Source organism: Cetorhinus maximus, chromosome 9 (genome assembly GCF_964194155.1).
Source record: "Cetorhinus maximus chromosome 9, sCetMax3.hap1.1, whole genome shotgun sequence".
NCBI lineage: Eukaryota > Metazoa > Chordata > Chondrichthyes > Lamniformes > Cetorhinidae > Cetorhinus > Cetorhinus maximus.
In genome coordinates this window covers 87,280,576-87,290,801 of record NC_135887.1, presented here as the reverse complement: position 1 = coordinate 87,290,801, position 10,226 = coordinate 87,280,576, and positions in this window count along the sequence as shown.

Genomic DNA, 10,226 nt, shown 5'->3' with positions numbered 1-10,226 from the left:
GTTCAGCTGGGGACACGGAATTCCTGCGCTGCTGCAAGTTTAAAAGGGTTGCAGCAGCAGAAATAAATTTCTGTTGTTGAAGTTTGTTCTGCAAATGCAGGATAATGTGAATGAGCAGCCAAAACAGCAATAGGGCATCACACTTGTAGGAGGAGGCCATGGGAAACTTACTGCAGCAGAGCTGTCATTTTTCTTTCCTCTGCAATGGCACATCAGCTGAATGAATCAGGCAGCTGGAGGAGGTCACTAATTCTGTCAGTAGCAGCAACACTGTATTGAGGATCTGGGTTCAGAATCAGAAAAGTTCAAAATGGTGTGGAACTCTACTGGTATTCATATTAATGCAGTGCAGCAACTATTGCTGGCACAAACTTACTATTTACCCATACGTTCTTACGGTATTTGACTGGCTTCCCGAGGTTGCCTGTTAGGCTTCCTAATACCTGCCCTTCCCAAGAGCACTATTTTAGTAGGTATTCTACAACCTGCTACTGTACAATTAACTCCTTCCATTTACAGCATCTGCATAATGCATGTTTTGTCTTCCCAACGCTTATGATAAGTACCTCGATAATAAACAGATTAGTAGTATCCTTCATGTTAGCAATTTTAACTACGCAGTCTATTGCTTTTGGTTTTGAAGAAAATTGCACATGTCATCCATGTTTGTTACCTCTAGACTTCACTATTCTAATGCATTCCTGGCCCACCTTCTGTGTTCTACCTCTGTAAACTTGAGGTCATCCAATCTCTTCTGCTTGTGTCTCAACTCATGCCAAATCCCATTCACCTCTGTGCTCACTGATCTGCACTGGTTCCTGATTCAATACCTTAATTTTAAAATTCTGATCCTTGTTTTTAAAGCCCTTTACGGCATGCGCTTTTTTATTTCTGTAATCTCTTCTAGCTTTATAGTCCTTCCAGTTATCTGCGCTGCTCTAATTCTGGCCTCAAAAGCAACCCCGAATTTAATCGTTTCACCAGTAGTGGCTATGCTTTCAGCTGCCTGGGCCCTAAGCTCTGAAATTTATTCCCTAAATCTCTCTGCCCTCCTTTAAAACAGTTCTTAATATCTACCTCTATCAACAAGCTTTGATCAAGATTCGGTCATCTGCCCTATTGTCTCTTTATGTGGCTCGGTGCAATATTTTGCTTTATACTGGTCCTATGAAGCACCTTGGCGCATTTGTTATGTTAAACATATGCCGAATAAATACAAGTTGTTGTTGTATAACAAGAGGGAAAGTATGAGAATGCACCCACTCTCCACAAACAAGCCTTCCAAATGCAGGACTCTGATGGGACAGAAGAGAGTACCAGGCCCAGCAGAGTGCTTGTAGTATACTTATTCTTCCTTTGGCCTTCATTCTGATAGACACCCTAACTGACACTGTAACAAGCATTAAACAGCAGACCCCCATACCAGTATTGTAAGTCAATGGATTCTGAGGGCAATTTTTTAACCACCTTTTGTTGTGTTTCTATAGGTATGGCAGAAAAAGCTAAAGCATTTAGGGCTCATGAGCTAGCAATAAGTATGTCATAGGGCTGGTATGCTCAGGATTGTACAAGCCAGAAACATAGACATAGCAGGACCAGCTGGGTCTGATTATCAGGGAGGTTATACAAAACATGACTGGTTATCCTAGAAATCTAGGGACACAGATCAGTTGTTAACCACTTATAACAAAGTGGCGTGTTTATCCACTGAACCAGTGGAGTTTTATTGATCCAATTTATATACTTCAGATCCAAAGTTCCGTGCGCAACATTAATCTATATGGCTAATGAAATCGACAAACTCCACCTTTCTGCTGCTAAAATGAATTAAGCAGTAAGTTATTAGATTAAAAGAATGTATTCCCTTGCCTGAACCACTTCCTTCCCCCAACAATGAAATGGTATATATAACCTGATCCCCATGCTGATGATTTAATTGTAAAATGGCAGTCACCCAATGGTTTTCCCCATGCATTGGTGTACTGAGACATTTAAACTATTCTATATATAAATAGTAATTTGGTAGTATAGAATTTGAGAATTGCTAAAAAAAGAGACATGTTGAAGCATACCAATATAAGGGGAAAGCAACAATTTATACTGTAAGTGAAGAGAGCACTGATTGGTTGGCAAGTGGACTCTGATTGGTAGAGTCGTTGCCATGGAGAATACACCAGTGATGGTATTCTTGCGAAATGTCCTGATGAGTGCAAGATGAAAAGCTTCGACATGTCTCTTTATTTTAGGCAATACTATTGTATGTGCGGAATTACTTGGAGTACGTTGATATATGTGCTACAAATGGCTGTTGTGCATTTAGGTTTGCAAGGAATCCGTATCTTGTGTCCTGCTCAGGGCCACGATCCAGTGACTGCTGCAGAGTGTATTTTTGTGGACTTCTTAATGAGATTTGCCTGTAATGCTCTCCATGGCTGAATAAGCTGTTGACATTCTCTTCACAAAAAGATTTAGAATGGCCATGTGGGAAGGGTACTGGATTACAGCTGGTGCACTGGAAAACACCATCCACAACTGAAATTTTAGGTGAGATGAAGGGGCAAAAAAAGGAAAACTATTGCTCTGACAAATTCATGGAAAACTGGTTAAGATAATCAAAGAAAATGCTTCTGCCATACTTCTGATAGAAATAACGTAATTTATAATGTTCTGAACTGTCACAGTTCTCAAACATCAAATAACATTTTATTTTCATCTTTGACAAATGCTAATGATCTTAGTACAAATATAACTGGTAGAAAGCAACATCGAAATGAAGCTTCAAACAGAAGACAAAAGTGGAGCATAAATTAATAAAGAGAGTCACAAAAGAGCAGATAGGCTCATTAAAAACACATTTAATTTTGATAATCAGAATAGGGACATGACAGAAATGCTAAATGAATTCTCATGTCCTATGCAGAAAGATGATGCAATGCTTGAGGTACACTGAAAACTAGAGACTAGATAAAGAGGGTAACTTGAAGCTTAATTCAAAGTGGGAAAAAATGAAATGAACAAAATAATGGGATTGAAGTCAGATGGCTTCCACCTGAGGATATTAGAGCTGAAAACACCGAGAAGAGAAAATAATAAACCAAATAAGTATATTCAAGTGAGTTTGCCATCGGAAGATTCCTATAACTTATCAGAGTCAAAATAGGGGAGCACACACACCCCCGCCACGATACTTGAGAAAGGTATAACAGACTAGGGCAGGTCAGTATGATTTTGTGAAAGGTAGGTTATGTGATAACTACTGACTTGGATAAAGGAGAGTCGATGGATATAATATGCATGGATTTTGAGAAGGCATTTGGTAAAATTCTGCATAAGGGACTGCTGGCAAGAATTAAGGCATCTGAAATTAGAATTAACCTTGTGGGAAAGATGGGAAGTCAGGTGGAAGAAAGCAGATAAAGTTGGGATAAAAGAGACAGATAAATTGGTAAGCAGTGAAATGTGTTTCCCTCCGCCCCCCCCAAGAATTGGTGCTGGGGCTTTTCATTGTATATAAATGACCAAGATTTTGGAATAGATAGTTTATCCAAGTTTTTCAGATGATTTTAATAAAGAAGGGAAGGTATAATGAATTGTAAAGGGAACTGAAAATTGCAGAGAATCTAAATAAACAAATTATAAAGATGGTAGATTTATTTTTACGTAACAAAATGTGAGCGAGAACACTTGAGACACAACAATGGCATACAGGGGTATATGTGGGTGATAAGAACTAAGGAATGTAAGGCAAAAACAGCAAATCTGGAAATCTCAGATCAGGCAGCACCTATGGAGGGAGAAAGAATTAACATTGCAGTTTGATGAATTTTCATTAGGACTGATGAGAAGCCATCAACCTCATGCATTAAGTCTGTTTCTCTCGCTCTACAGGTGATGGCTGACCTGCTGAGTATTTCCAGAATTTTCTGCTTTTGTTGTAGGTTTTCAGCACCCACAGCATTTTGTTTTCATTAAAGGCTCCAGGCACATGAAGCATTAATAACTGGTTCACAAATGCAAAAGAGCAACCAAAAATGTTAATGGTTGCTGGGTTTCATCACTTGGTTTAGAATACAAATGTAAGAAAACCCATCAGTAGATCAACCCATATCTTCAATCCATATCAATATATCACCCGCAATCCTATGAGCCCTAATTGTGTAATAAGTTCTTGTTTGGCACCTTACTGAATGTTTTTTGGAAGTTTAATACAACACATACACTGGTTCCCCTTATTTATCTTGCAAGTTAAAACCTTAAAAATCTCTGACAAATTTATCAGAAATGTTTTTCCTTTAATAAGTCTGTGTTCACACTGGCCATTCACACTATGATTTTCTAAGTGTCCTGATACTATGTCCCTAATAATAAAACCCAGCACTTCCCCTAATACTGATGTCAGACTAACTGGCTTGTAGTCTCCTGTTTTCTTCCTCACTCCTTTTTTGAGTAGTAGGGTTACGTTTGCCACCTTGGGATCCACAGGCAGCATTCTAACGTGGAGAATTCTGGAAGATCAAATGCATTCAGTATATCTATAGCAATCACTTTTAAAGCCCTGGGATGTGGCCATCAGGTTGTTGATTTTTAGTCTTATACTTTCTGATGTGCTATTTCTTTATTAATACTCATTCCCTCAAGTTCCTCCTTTTCACTACATCTTTTGTTCCACACTATTTGCAGAGTGTTTTTTGTGTTTTCTACTGTGAAGACAGATACAAAGCATTTGCATTTAGCATCAGTGTCATTTCCTTAATTTCTCTTGTTTCTGCCTCTGAAGGACTCATCTTTTCCTTTTACTAATCTTTTTACATTTTTTTATTCATTTACGGGATGTGGGCTTTACTGGCTGGGCCAGGATTTATTGCCCATCCCTAGTTGCCCTCAACAAGGTGGTGGTGAGCTGCCTTCTTAAACTGCTGCAGTCCATGTGGTGTAGGTACATCCACAGTGCTGGTAGGAAGGGAGTTCCAGGATTTTGACCCAGCAGCAGTGAAGGAATGGCATTATATTTCCAAGTCAGGATGGTGACTGACTTGGAGGGGAACTTCCAATTGGTGGTATTCCCATCTGTCTGCTGCCCTTGTCCTTCTAAATGGTAGTGGTTGTGGGTTTGGAAGGTGCTGTCCAAGGAGCCTTGGTGAATTCCTGCAGTGCATCTTGTAGCTGGTACACACTGCTGCTTCTGTGTGTCGGTGGTGGAGGGAGTGAAAGTTTGTGGATGTGGTGCCAATTGAGCAGGCTGATTTGTCCTGGATGGTGTCAAGCTACTTGAGAGTTGTGGGAGCTGCACTCATCTAGGCAGGTGGGGAGCATTCCATCACATTCCTGACTTAGACCATAAGACCTAGGAGCAGAAATTAGGTCATTCGGCCCATCGAGTCTGCTCCGCCATTCAATCATGGCTGATAAGTTTCTCAACCCCATTCTCCCGCCTTCTCCCCGTAACCTTTGAGCCCCTTACCAGTCAAGAACCTATCTATCTCGGTCTTAAATACACTCAATGACCTGGCCTCCACAGCCTTCTGTGGCAATGAATTCCATAGATTCACCACTCTCTGGCTAAAGAAGTTTCTCCTCATCTCTGTTCTAAAAGGTCTTCCCTTTACTCTGAGGCTGTGCCCTCAGGTCCTAGTTTCTCCTACTAATGGAAACATCTTCCCCACGTCCACTCTATCCAGGCCTTTCAGTATTCTGTAAGTTTCAATCAGATCCCCCCTTATCCTTCTAAACTCCATTGAGTATAGACCCAGAGTCCTCAAACGTTCCTCATATGTTAAGCCTTTCATTTCTGGGATCGTTCTCATGAACCTCCTCTGGACCCTCTCCAGGGCCAGAACATCCTTTCTGAGATACGGGGCCCAAAATTGCTCACAATATTCTAAATGTGGTCTGACCAGAGCCTTATAAAGCCTCAGCAGCACATCCCTGCTTTTATATTCTAGTCCTCTTGAAATAAATGCCAACATTGCATTTGCCTTCCTAACTACTGACTCAACCCTCAACCTGCAAGTTAACCTTAAGAGAATCCTGGACTAGGACTTCCAAGTCCCTTTGCACTCCAGATTTCTGAATTCTCCCCCCATTTAGAAAATAGTCTATGCCTCTATTCTTCCTACCAAACTCCATGACCTCACACTTCCCCACGTTGTATTCCATCTGCCACTTCTTTGCCCATTTTCCTAACCTGTCCAAATCCTTCTGCAGCCTCCCCGCCTCCTCAATACTACCTGTCCCTCCACCTATCTTTGTATCATCTGCAAACTTAGCCAGGATGCCCTCAGTTCCTTCATCTAGATCATTAATGTATAAAGTGAAAAGTTGTGGTCCCAACACTGACCCCTGTGGAACTCCACTAGTCACCAGCCGCCATCCTGAGAAGGACCCCCTTATCCCCACTCTCTGCCTCCTGCCAGACAGCCAATCTTCTATCCATGCTAGTACCTTGCCTCTAACACCATGGGCTCTTATCTTACTGAGCAGCCTCCTGTGCGGCACCTTGTCAAAGGCCTTCTGGAAGTCCAAGTAGATAACATCCATTGGCTCTCCTTTATCTAACCTACTCGTTACCTCCTCAAAGAATTCTAACAGATTTGTCAGGCATGACCTCCCCTTGATGAAACCATGCTGACTTTGCCCGATTTTACCATACACTTCCAAGTATTCCGAAATCTCATCCTTAATAACGGACTCTAAAATCTTCCCAACGACCGAGGTCAGGCTAATCGGCTTGTAATTTCCCATCTTTTGCCCTACCCCCTTCTTAAACAGGGGTTAAACATTAGCGATTTTCCAGTCCTCTGGGACCCTCCCGGACTCCAGTGATTCCTGAAAGATCACCACTAACACCTTCACTATCTCTTCAGCTATCTCCTTCAGAACTCTGGGGTGTAATCCATCTGGTCCAGATGACTTATCCACCTTCAGACCTTTCAGTTTTCCTGGCATCTTCTCCTCGGTAATGGCCACCATACTCACCTCTGCCCCCTGACTCTCTTGAACTTTGGGGATGTCACTCGTGTCTCCCACTGTGAAGACTGACGCAAAGTACCTATTCAGTTCCTCCGCCATTTCTTTGCTCCCCACTACTACTTCTCCAGCATCATTTTCCAGCGGCCCGATGTCCACTTTTGCCTCTCTCTTACCCTTTACATATCTAAAAAAACTCTTGCAATCTTCTTTTATATTACTGGCTAGTTTACCCTCATATTTAATCTTCTCCCTCCTTATTTCTTTTTTAGTTGTCCTCTGTTGGTCTTTGTAGGCTTCCCAATCCCCTGGTTTCCCACTCCTCTTCGCCGCATTGTATGCTTTCTCTTCAGCTTTTATGCTGCCCCTTACTTCCCTTGTCAGCCATGGTTGCCTCGTCCTCCCTTTAGTATGCTTCTTCTTCCTAGGGATGAATTTTTGCTGTGTTTCCCAAATTACTCCCAGAAACTCCTGCCATTGCTGTTCCACTGTCTTTCCTGCTAGGCTCATCTCCCAGTCAATTCTGGCCAGCTCCTCCCTCATGCCTCTGTAGTTGCCTTTATTCAACTGTAATACCGTTACATCTGATTCCAGCTTTCTCCTCTCAAATTGCAGGGTAAATTCTATCATATTATGGTCACTTCCTCCTAAGGGTTCCATCACCTTAAGCTCCCTTATCAAATCTGCCTCATTACACATCACTAAATCTAGAATTGTCTGTTCCCTAGTGGGCTCCACCACAAGCTGCTCCAAAAAGCCACCTCGTAGACATTCCACAAATTCCTTTTCTTGGAATCCACTACCAACCTGATTTTCCCAGTCTACCTGCATATTGAAATCCCCCATGATCACTGTAACCTTGCCTTTCTTAAACACCTTTTCTATCTCCTGGTGTATCTTGTGCCCCACATCCTGATTACTGTTCGGAGGCCTGTACATAACTCCCATTGTGGTTTTTTTACCTTTGCTGATGGTCGAGAGTAGACTGATGGGGTGGTAATTGGCCAGATTGAATTTCTCCTGCTTTTTGTGTACAGAACATATCTGGGCAATTTTCCACATAGCCAGGTAGATGCCAGTGTTGTAGCTGTACTGGAACAGCTTCGCTAGGGGCACGACAAGTTCTGGAGTACAAGTCTTCAGTACTATTGCTGGAATATTGTCAAGGCCTATAGCATTTGCACTATCCAGTGCCTTCAGCCAGTTCTTGGTATCACGTGGAGTGAATCAAATTGGCTGAAGATTGGCATCTGTGATGCTGGGGACTCCAGAGATGGCCGAGATGGATCATCCACTGAGGATGGGGATATTTGTGGAGCCTCCTCCTCCAGTGATTTGTTTAATTGCCCACCACCATTCACGACTGGATGTGGCAGGACTGCAGAGCTTAGATCTGACTCGTTGGTTGTGGGATCGTTTAGCTATGTCTATCACTTGCTGTTTATGTTGTTAGGCACGCAAATAGTCCTGTGTTCTAGCTCCACCAGGTTGACACCTCATTTTTAGGTATGCCTGGTGCTGCACCTGGCTTGGCTTCCTGTACTCTTCATTGAATCAGGGTTGATCCCTGGCTTGATGGTAATGGTAGAGTGGGGGATATGCTGGGACATGAGGTTACAGATTGTGTTCGAGTACAAATCTGCTACTCCTGATGTTCCACTGCGCCTCATGGATGCCCAGTCTTCAGTTGCTAGATCTGTTTGAAATCTATCCCATTTAACACGGTGCCACACAACATAATGGAGGGTATTCTCAATGTGAAGGTGGGACTTCGTCTCCACAAGGACTGTGTGGTGGTCACTCCTACTGATACTGTCTTGCTCAGATGCATCTACGGCAGGCAGGTTGGTGAGGATGAGATCAAGTATGCTTTTCCCTCTTGTTGGTTCCCTCACCACCTGTCACAGACCCAGACCAACACTATGTCCTTTGGGACTTGGCCAGCTCGGCCAATAGTGGTGCTACCAAGCCACTCTTGGTGGTGGACATTGGAGTCCCCCACCCAGAGTACATTCTGCATCCTTGCTACCCTCAGTGCTTCCTCCAAGTGTTGTTTAACATGCTGTCCCATCAACTGAGGGAGAACAGTACGTGGTAATCAGTAGGAGGTTTCCTTGCCCATGTTTGACCTGATGCCTTGAGACCTCATGGGGACTGGAATCGATGTTGAGGACTCCCAGGGCAACTCCCTCCTGACTGTTTACCACTATGCTGCCATCTCTGCTGGTGGGACAGGACACACCCAGGGATGGTGACGGTGATGTCTGGGACATCTGTAAGATATGATTCTGTGAGGATGACTATGTTAGGCTGTTGCTTGACTAGTCTGTGAAACAGCTCTCCCAATCTTGGCACTAGCCCCCAGATGTTAGTAAGGAGGACTTTACTAGGTAGACAGGGCTGGGTTTGCCGTTGTCATTTCCGGTGCTTAGATTGATGACGGGTTGTCCGTCCGGTTTCATTCCTTTTTTGAGACTTTGAGCAATCTACCTTGGCCAACTCACCCTTTATATCTACGTAGTTTGCTTTGCTCAGGTTTAAGAACATAGTTTTGCACTTAACTAAATCACTCTCAAAATCAATATAAAATTCTATAATATTATGAATGTTCTTCCCCAGAGGCTTCTTAACTACATGGTTATTAATTAACTGTTTCTAATTGCACAATAGTAGATCTAAAATAGCCTATTCCATAGTTGGTTCCTTGATATATCAATCCAGAAAACTATCCTGAATGCATTTCATGAACTTGTCTCCACACCATCACAGAAAATTTGGCTTGATGAGTCCACATGAAGATTAAAGACCCCCATGATTACTGTATTACTCTTGTTCTATGCACCTCTAATTTACTAATTTATACTGATTAACATACTACAACTATTTTTAAGGGCCTATAAAGTACTCCCTCCAGTGTTTTGTGATCCTTGTCATTGCTAAGCTCTACCGATTTTATATCTTGATTTTCTGAGCTGAGATCCTTTATCTCTACTGTCTTTATCCCATTCATTATCAGGGCTAACTTCTTCGCCCTTTCCATTTTGCCTGTTTCTTTGAAAAGTAAAGTACCATTATCCTGGAATATTTAGTTCCCCAACCTTGGTCACTCTGCTGTTATGGCACAGCCGATGGTAAATGCTGAGTTGTTCAAATCCCAGAGGAAAACTTGAAACAACTGCCAGAACTTGTTTTGCAGTTTGTATAAATTTCGAGATGTGCGCCTTGAATTCAATAGTAATAAGACCACCAAGTCTTATAGG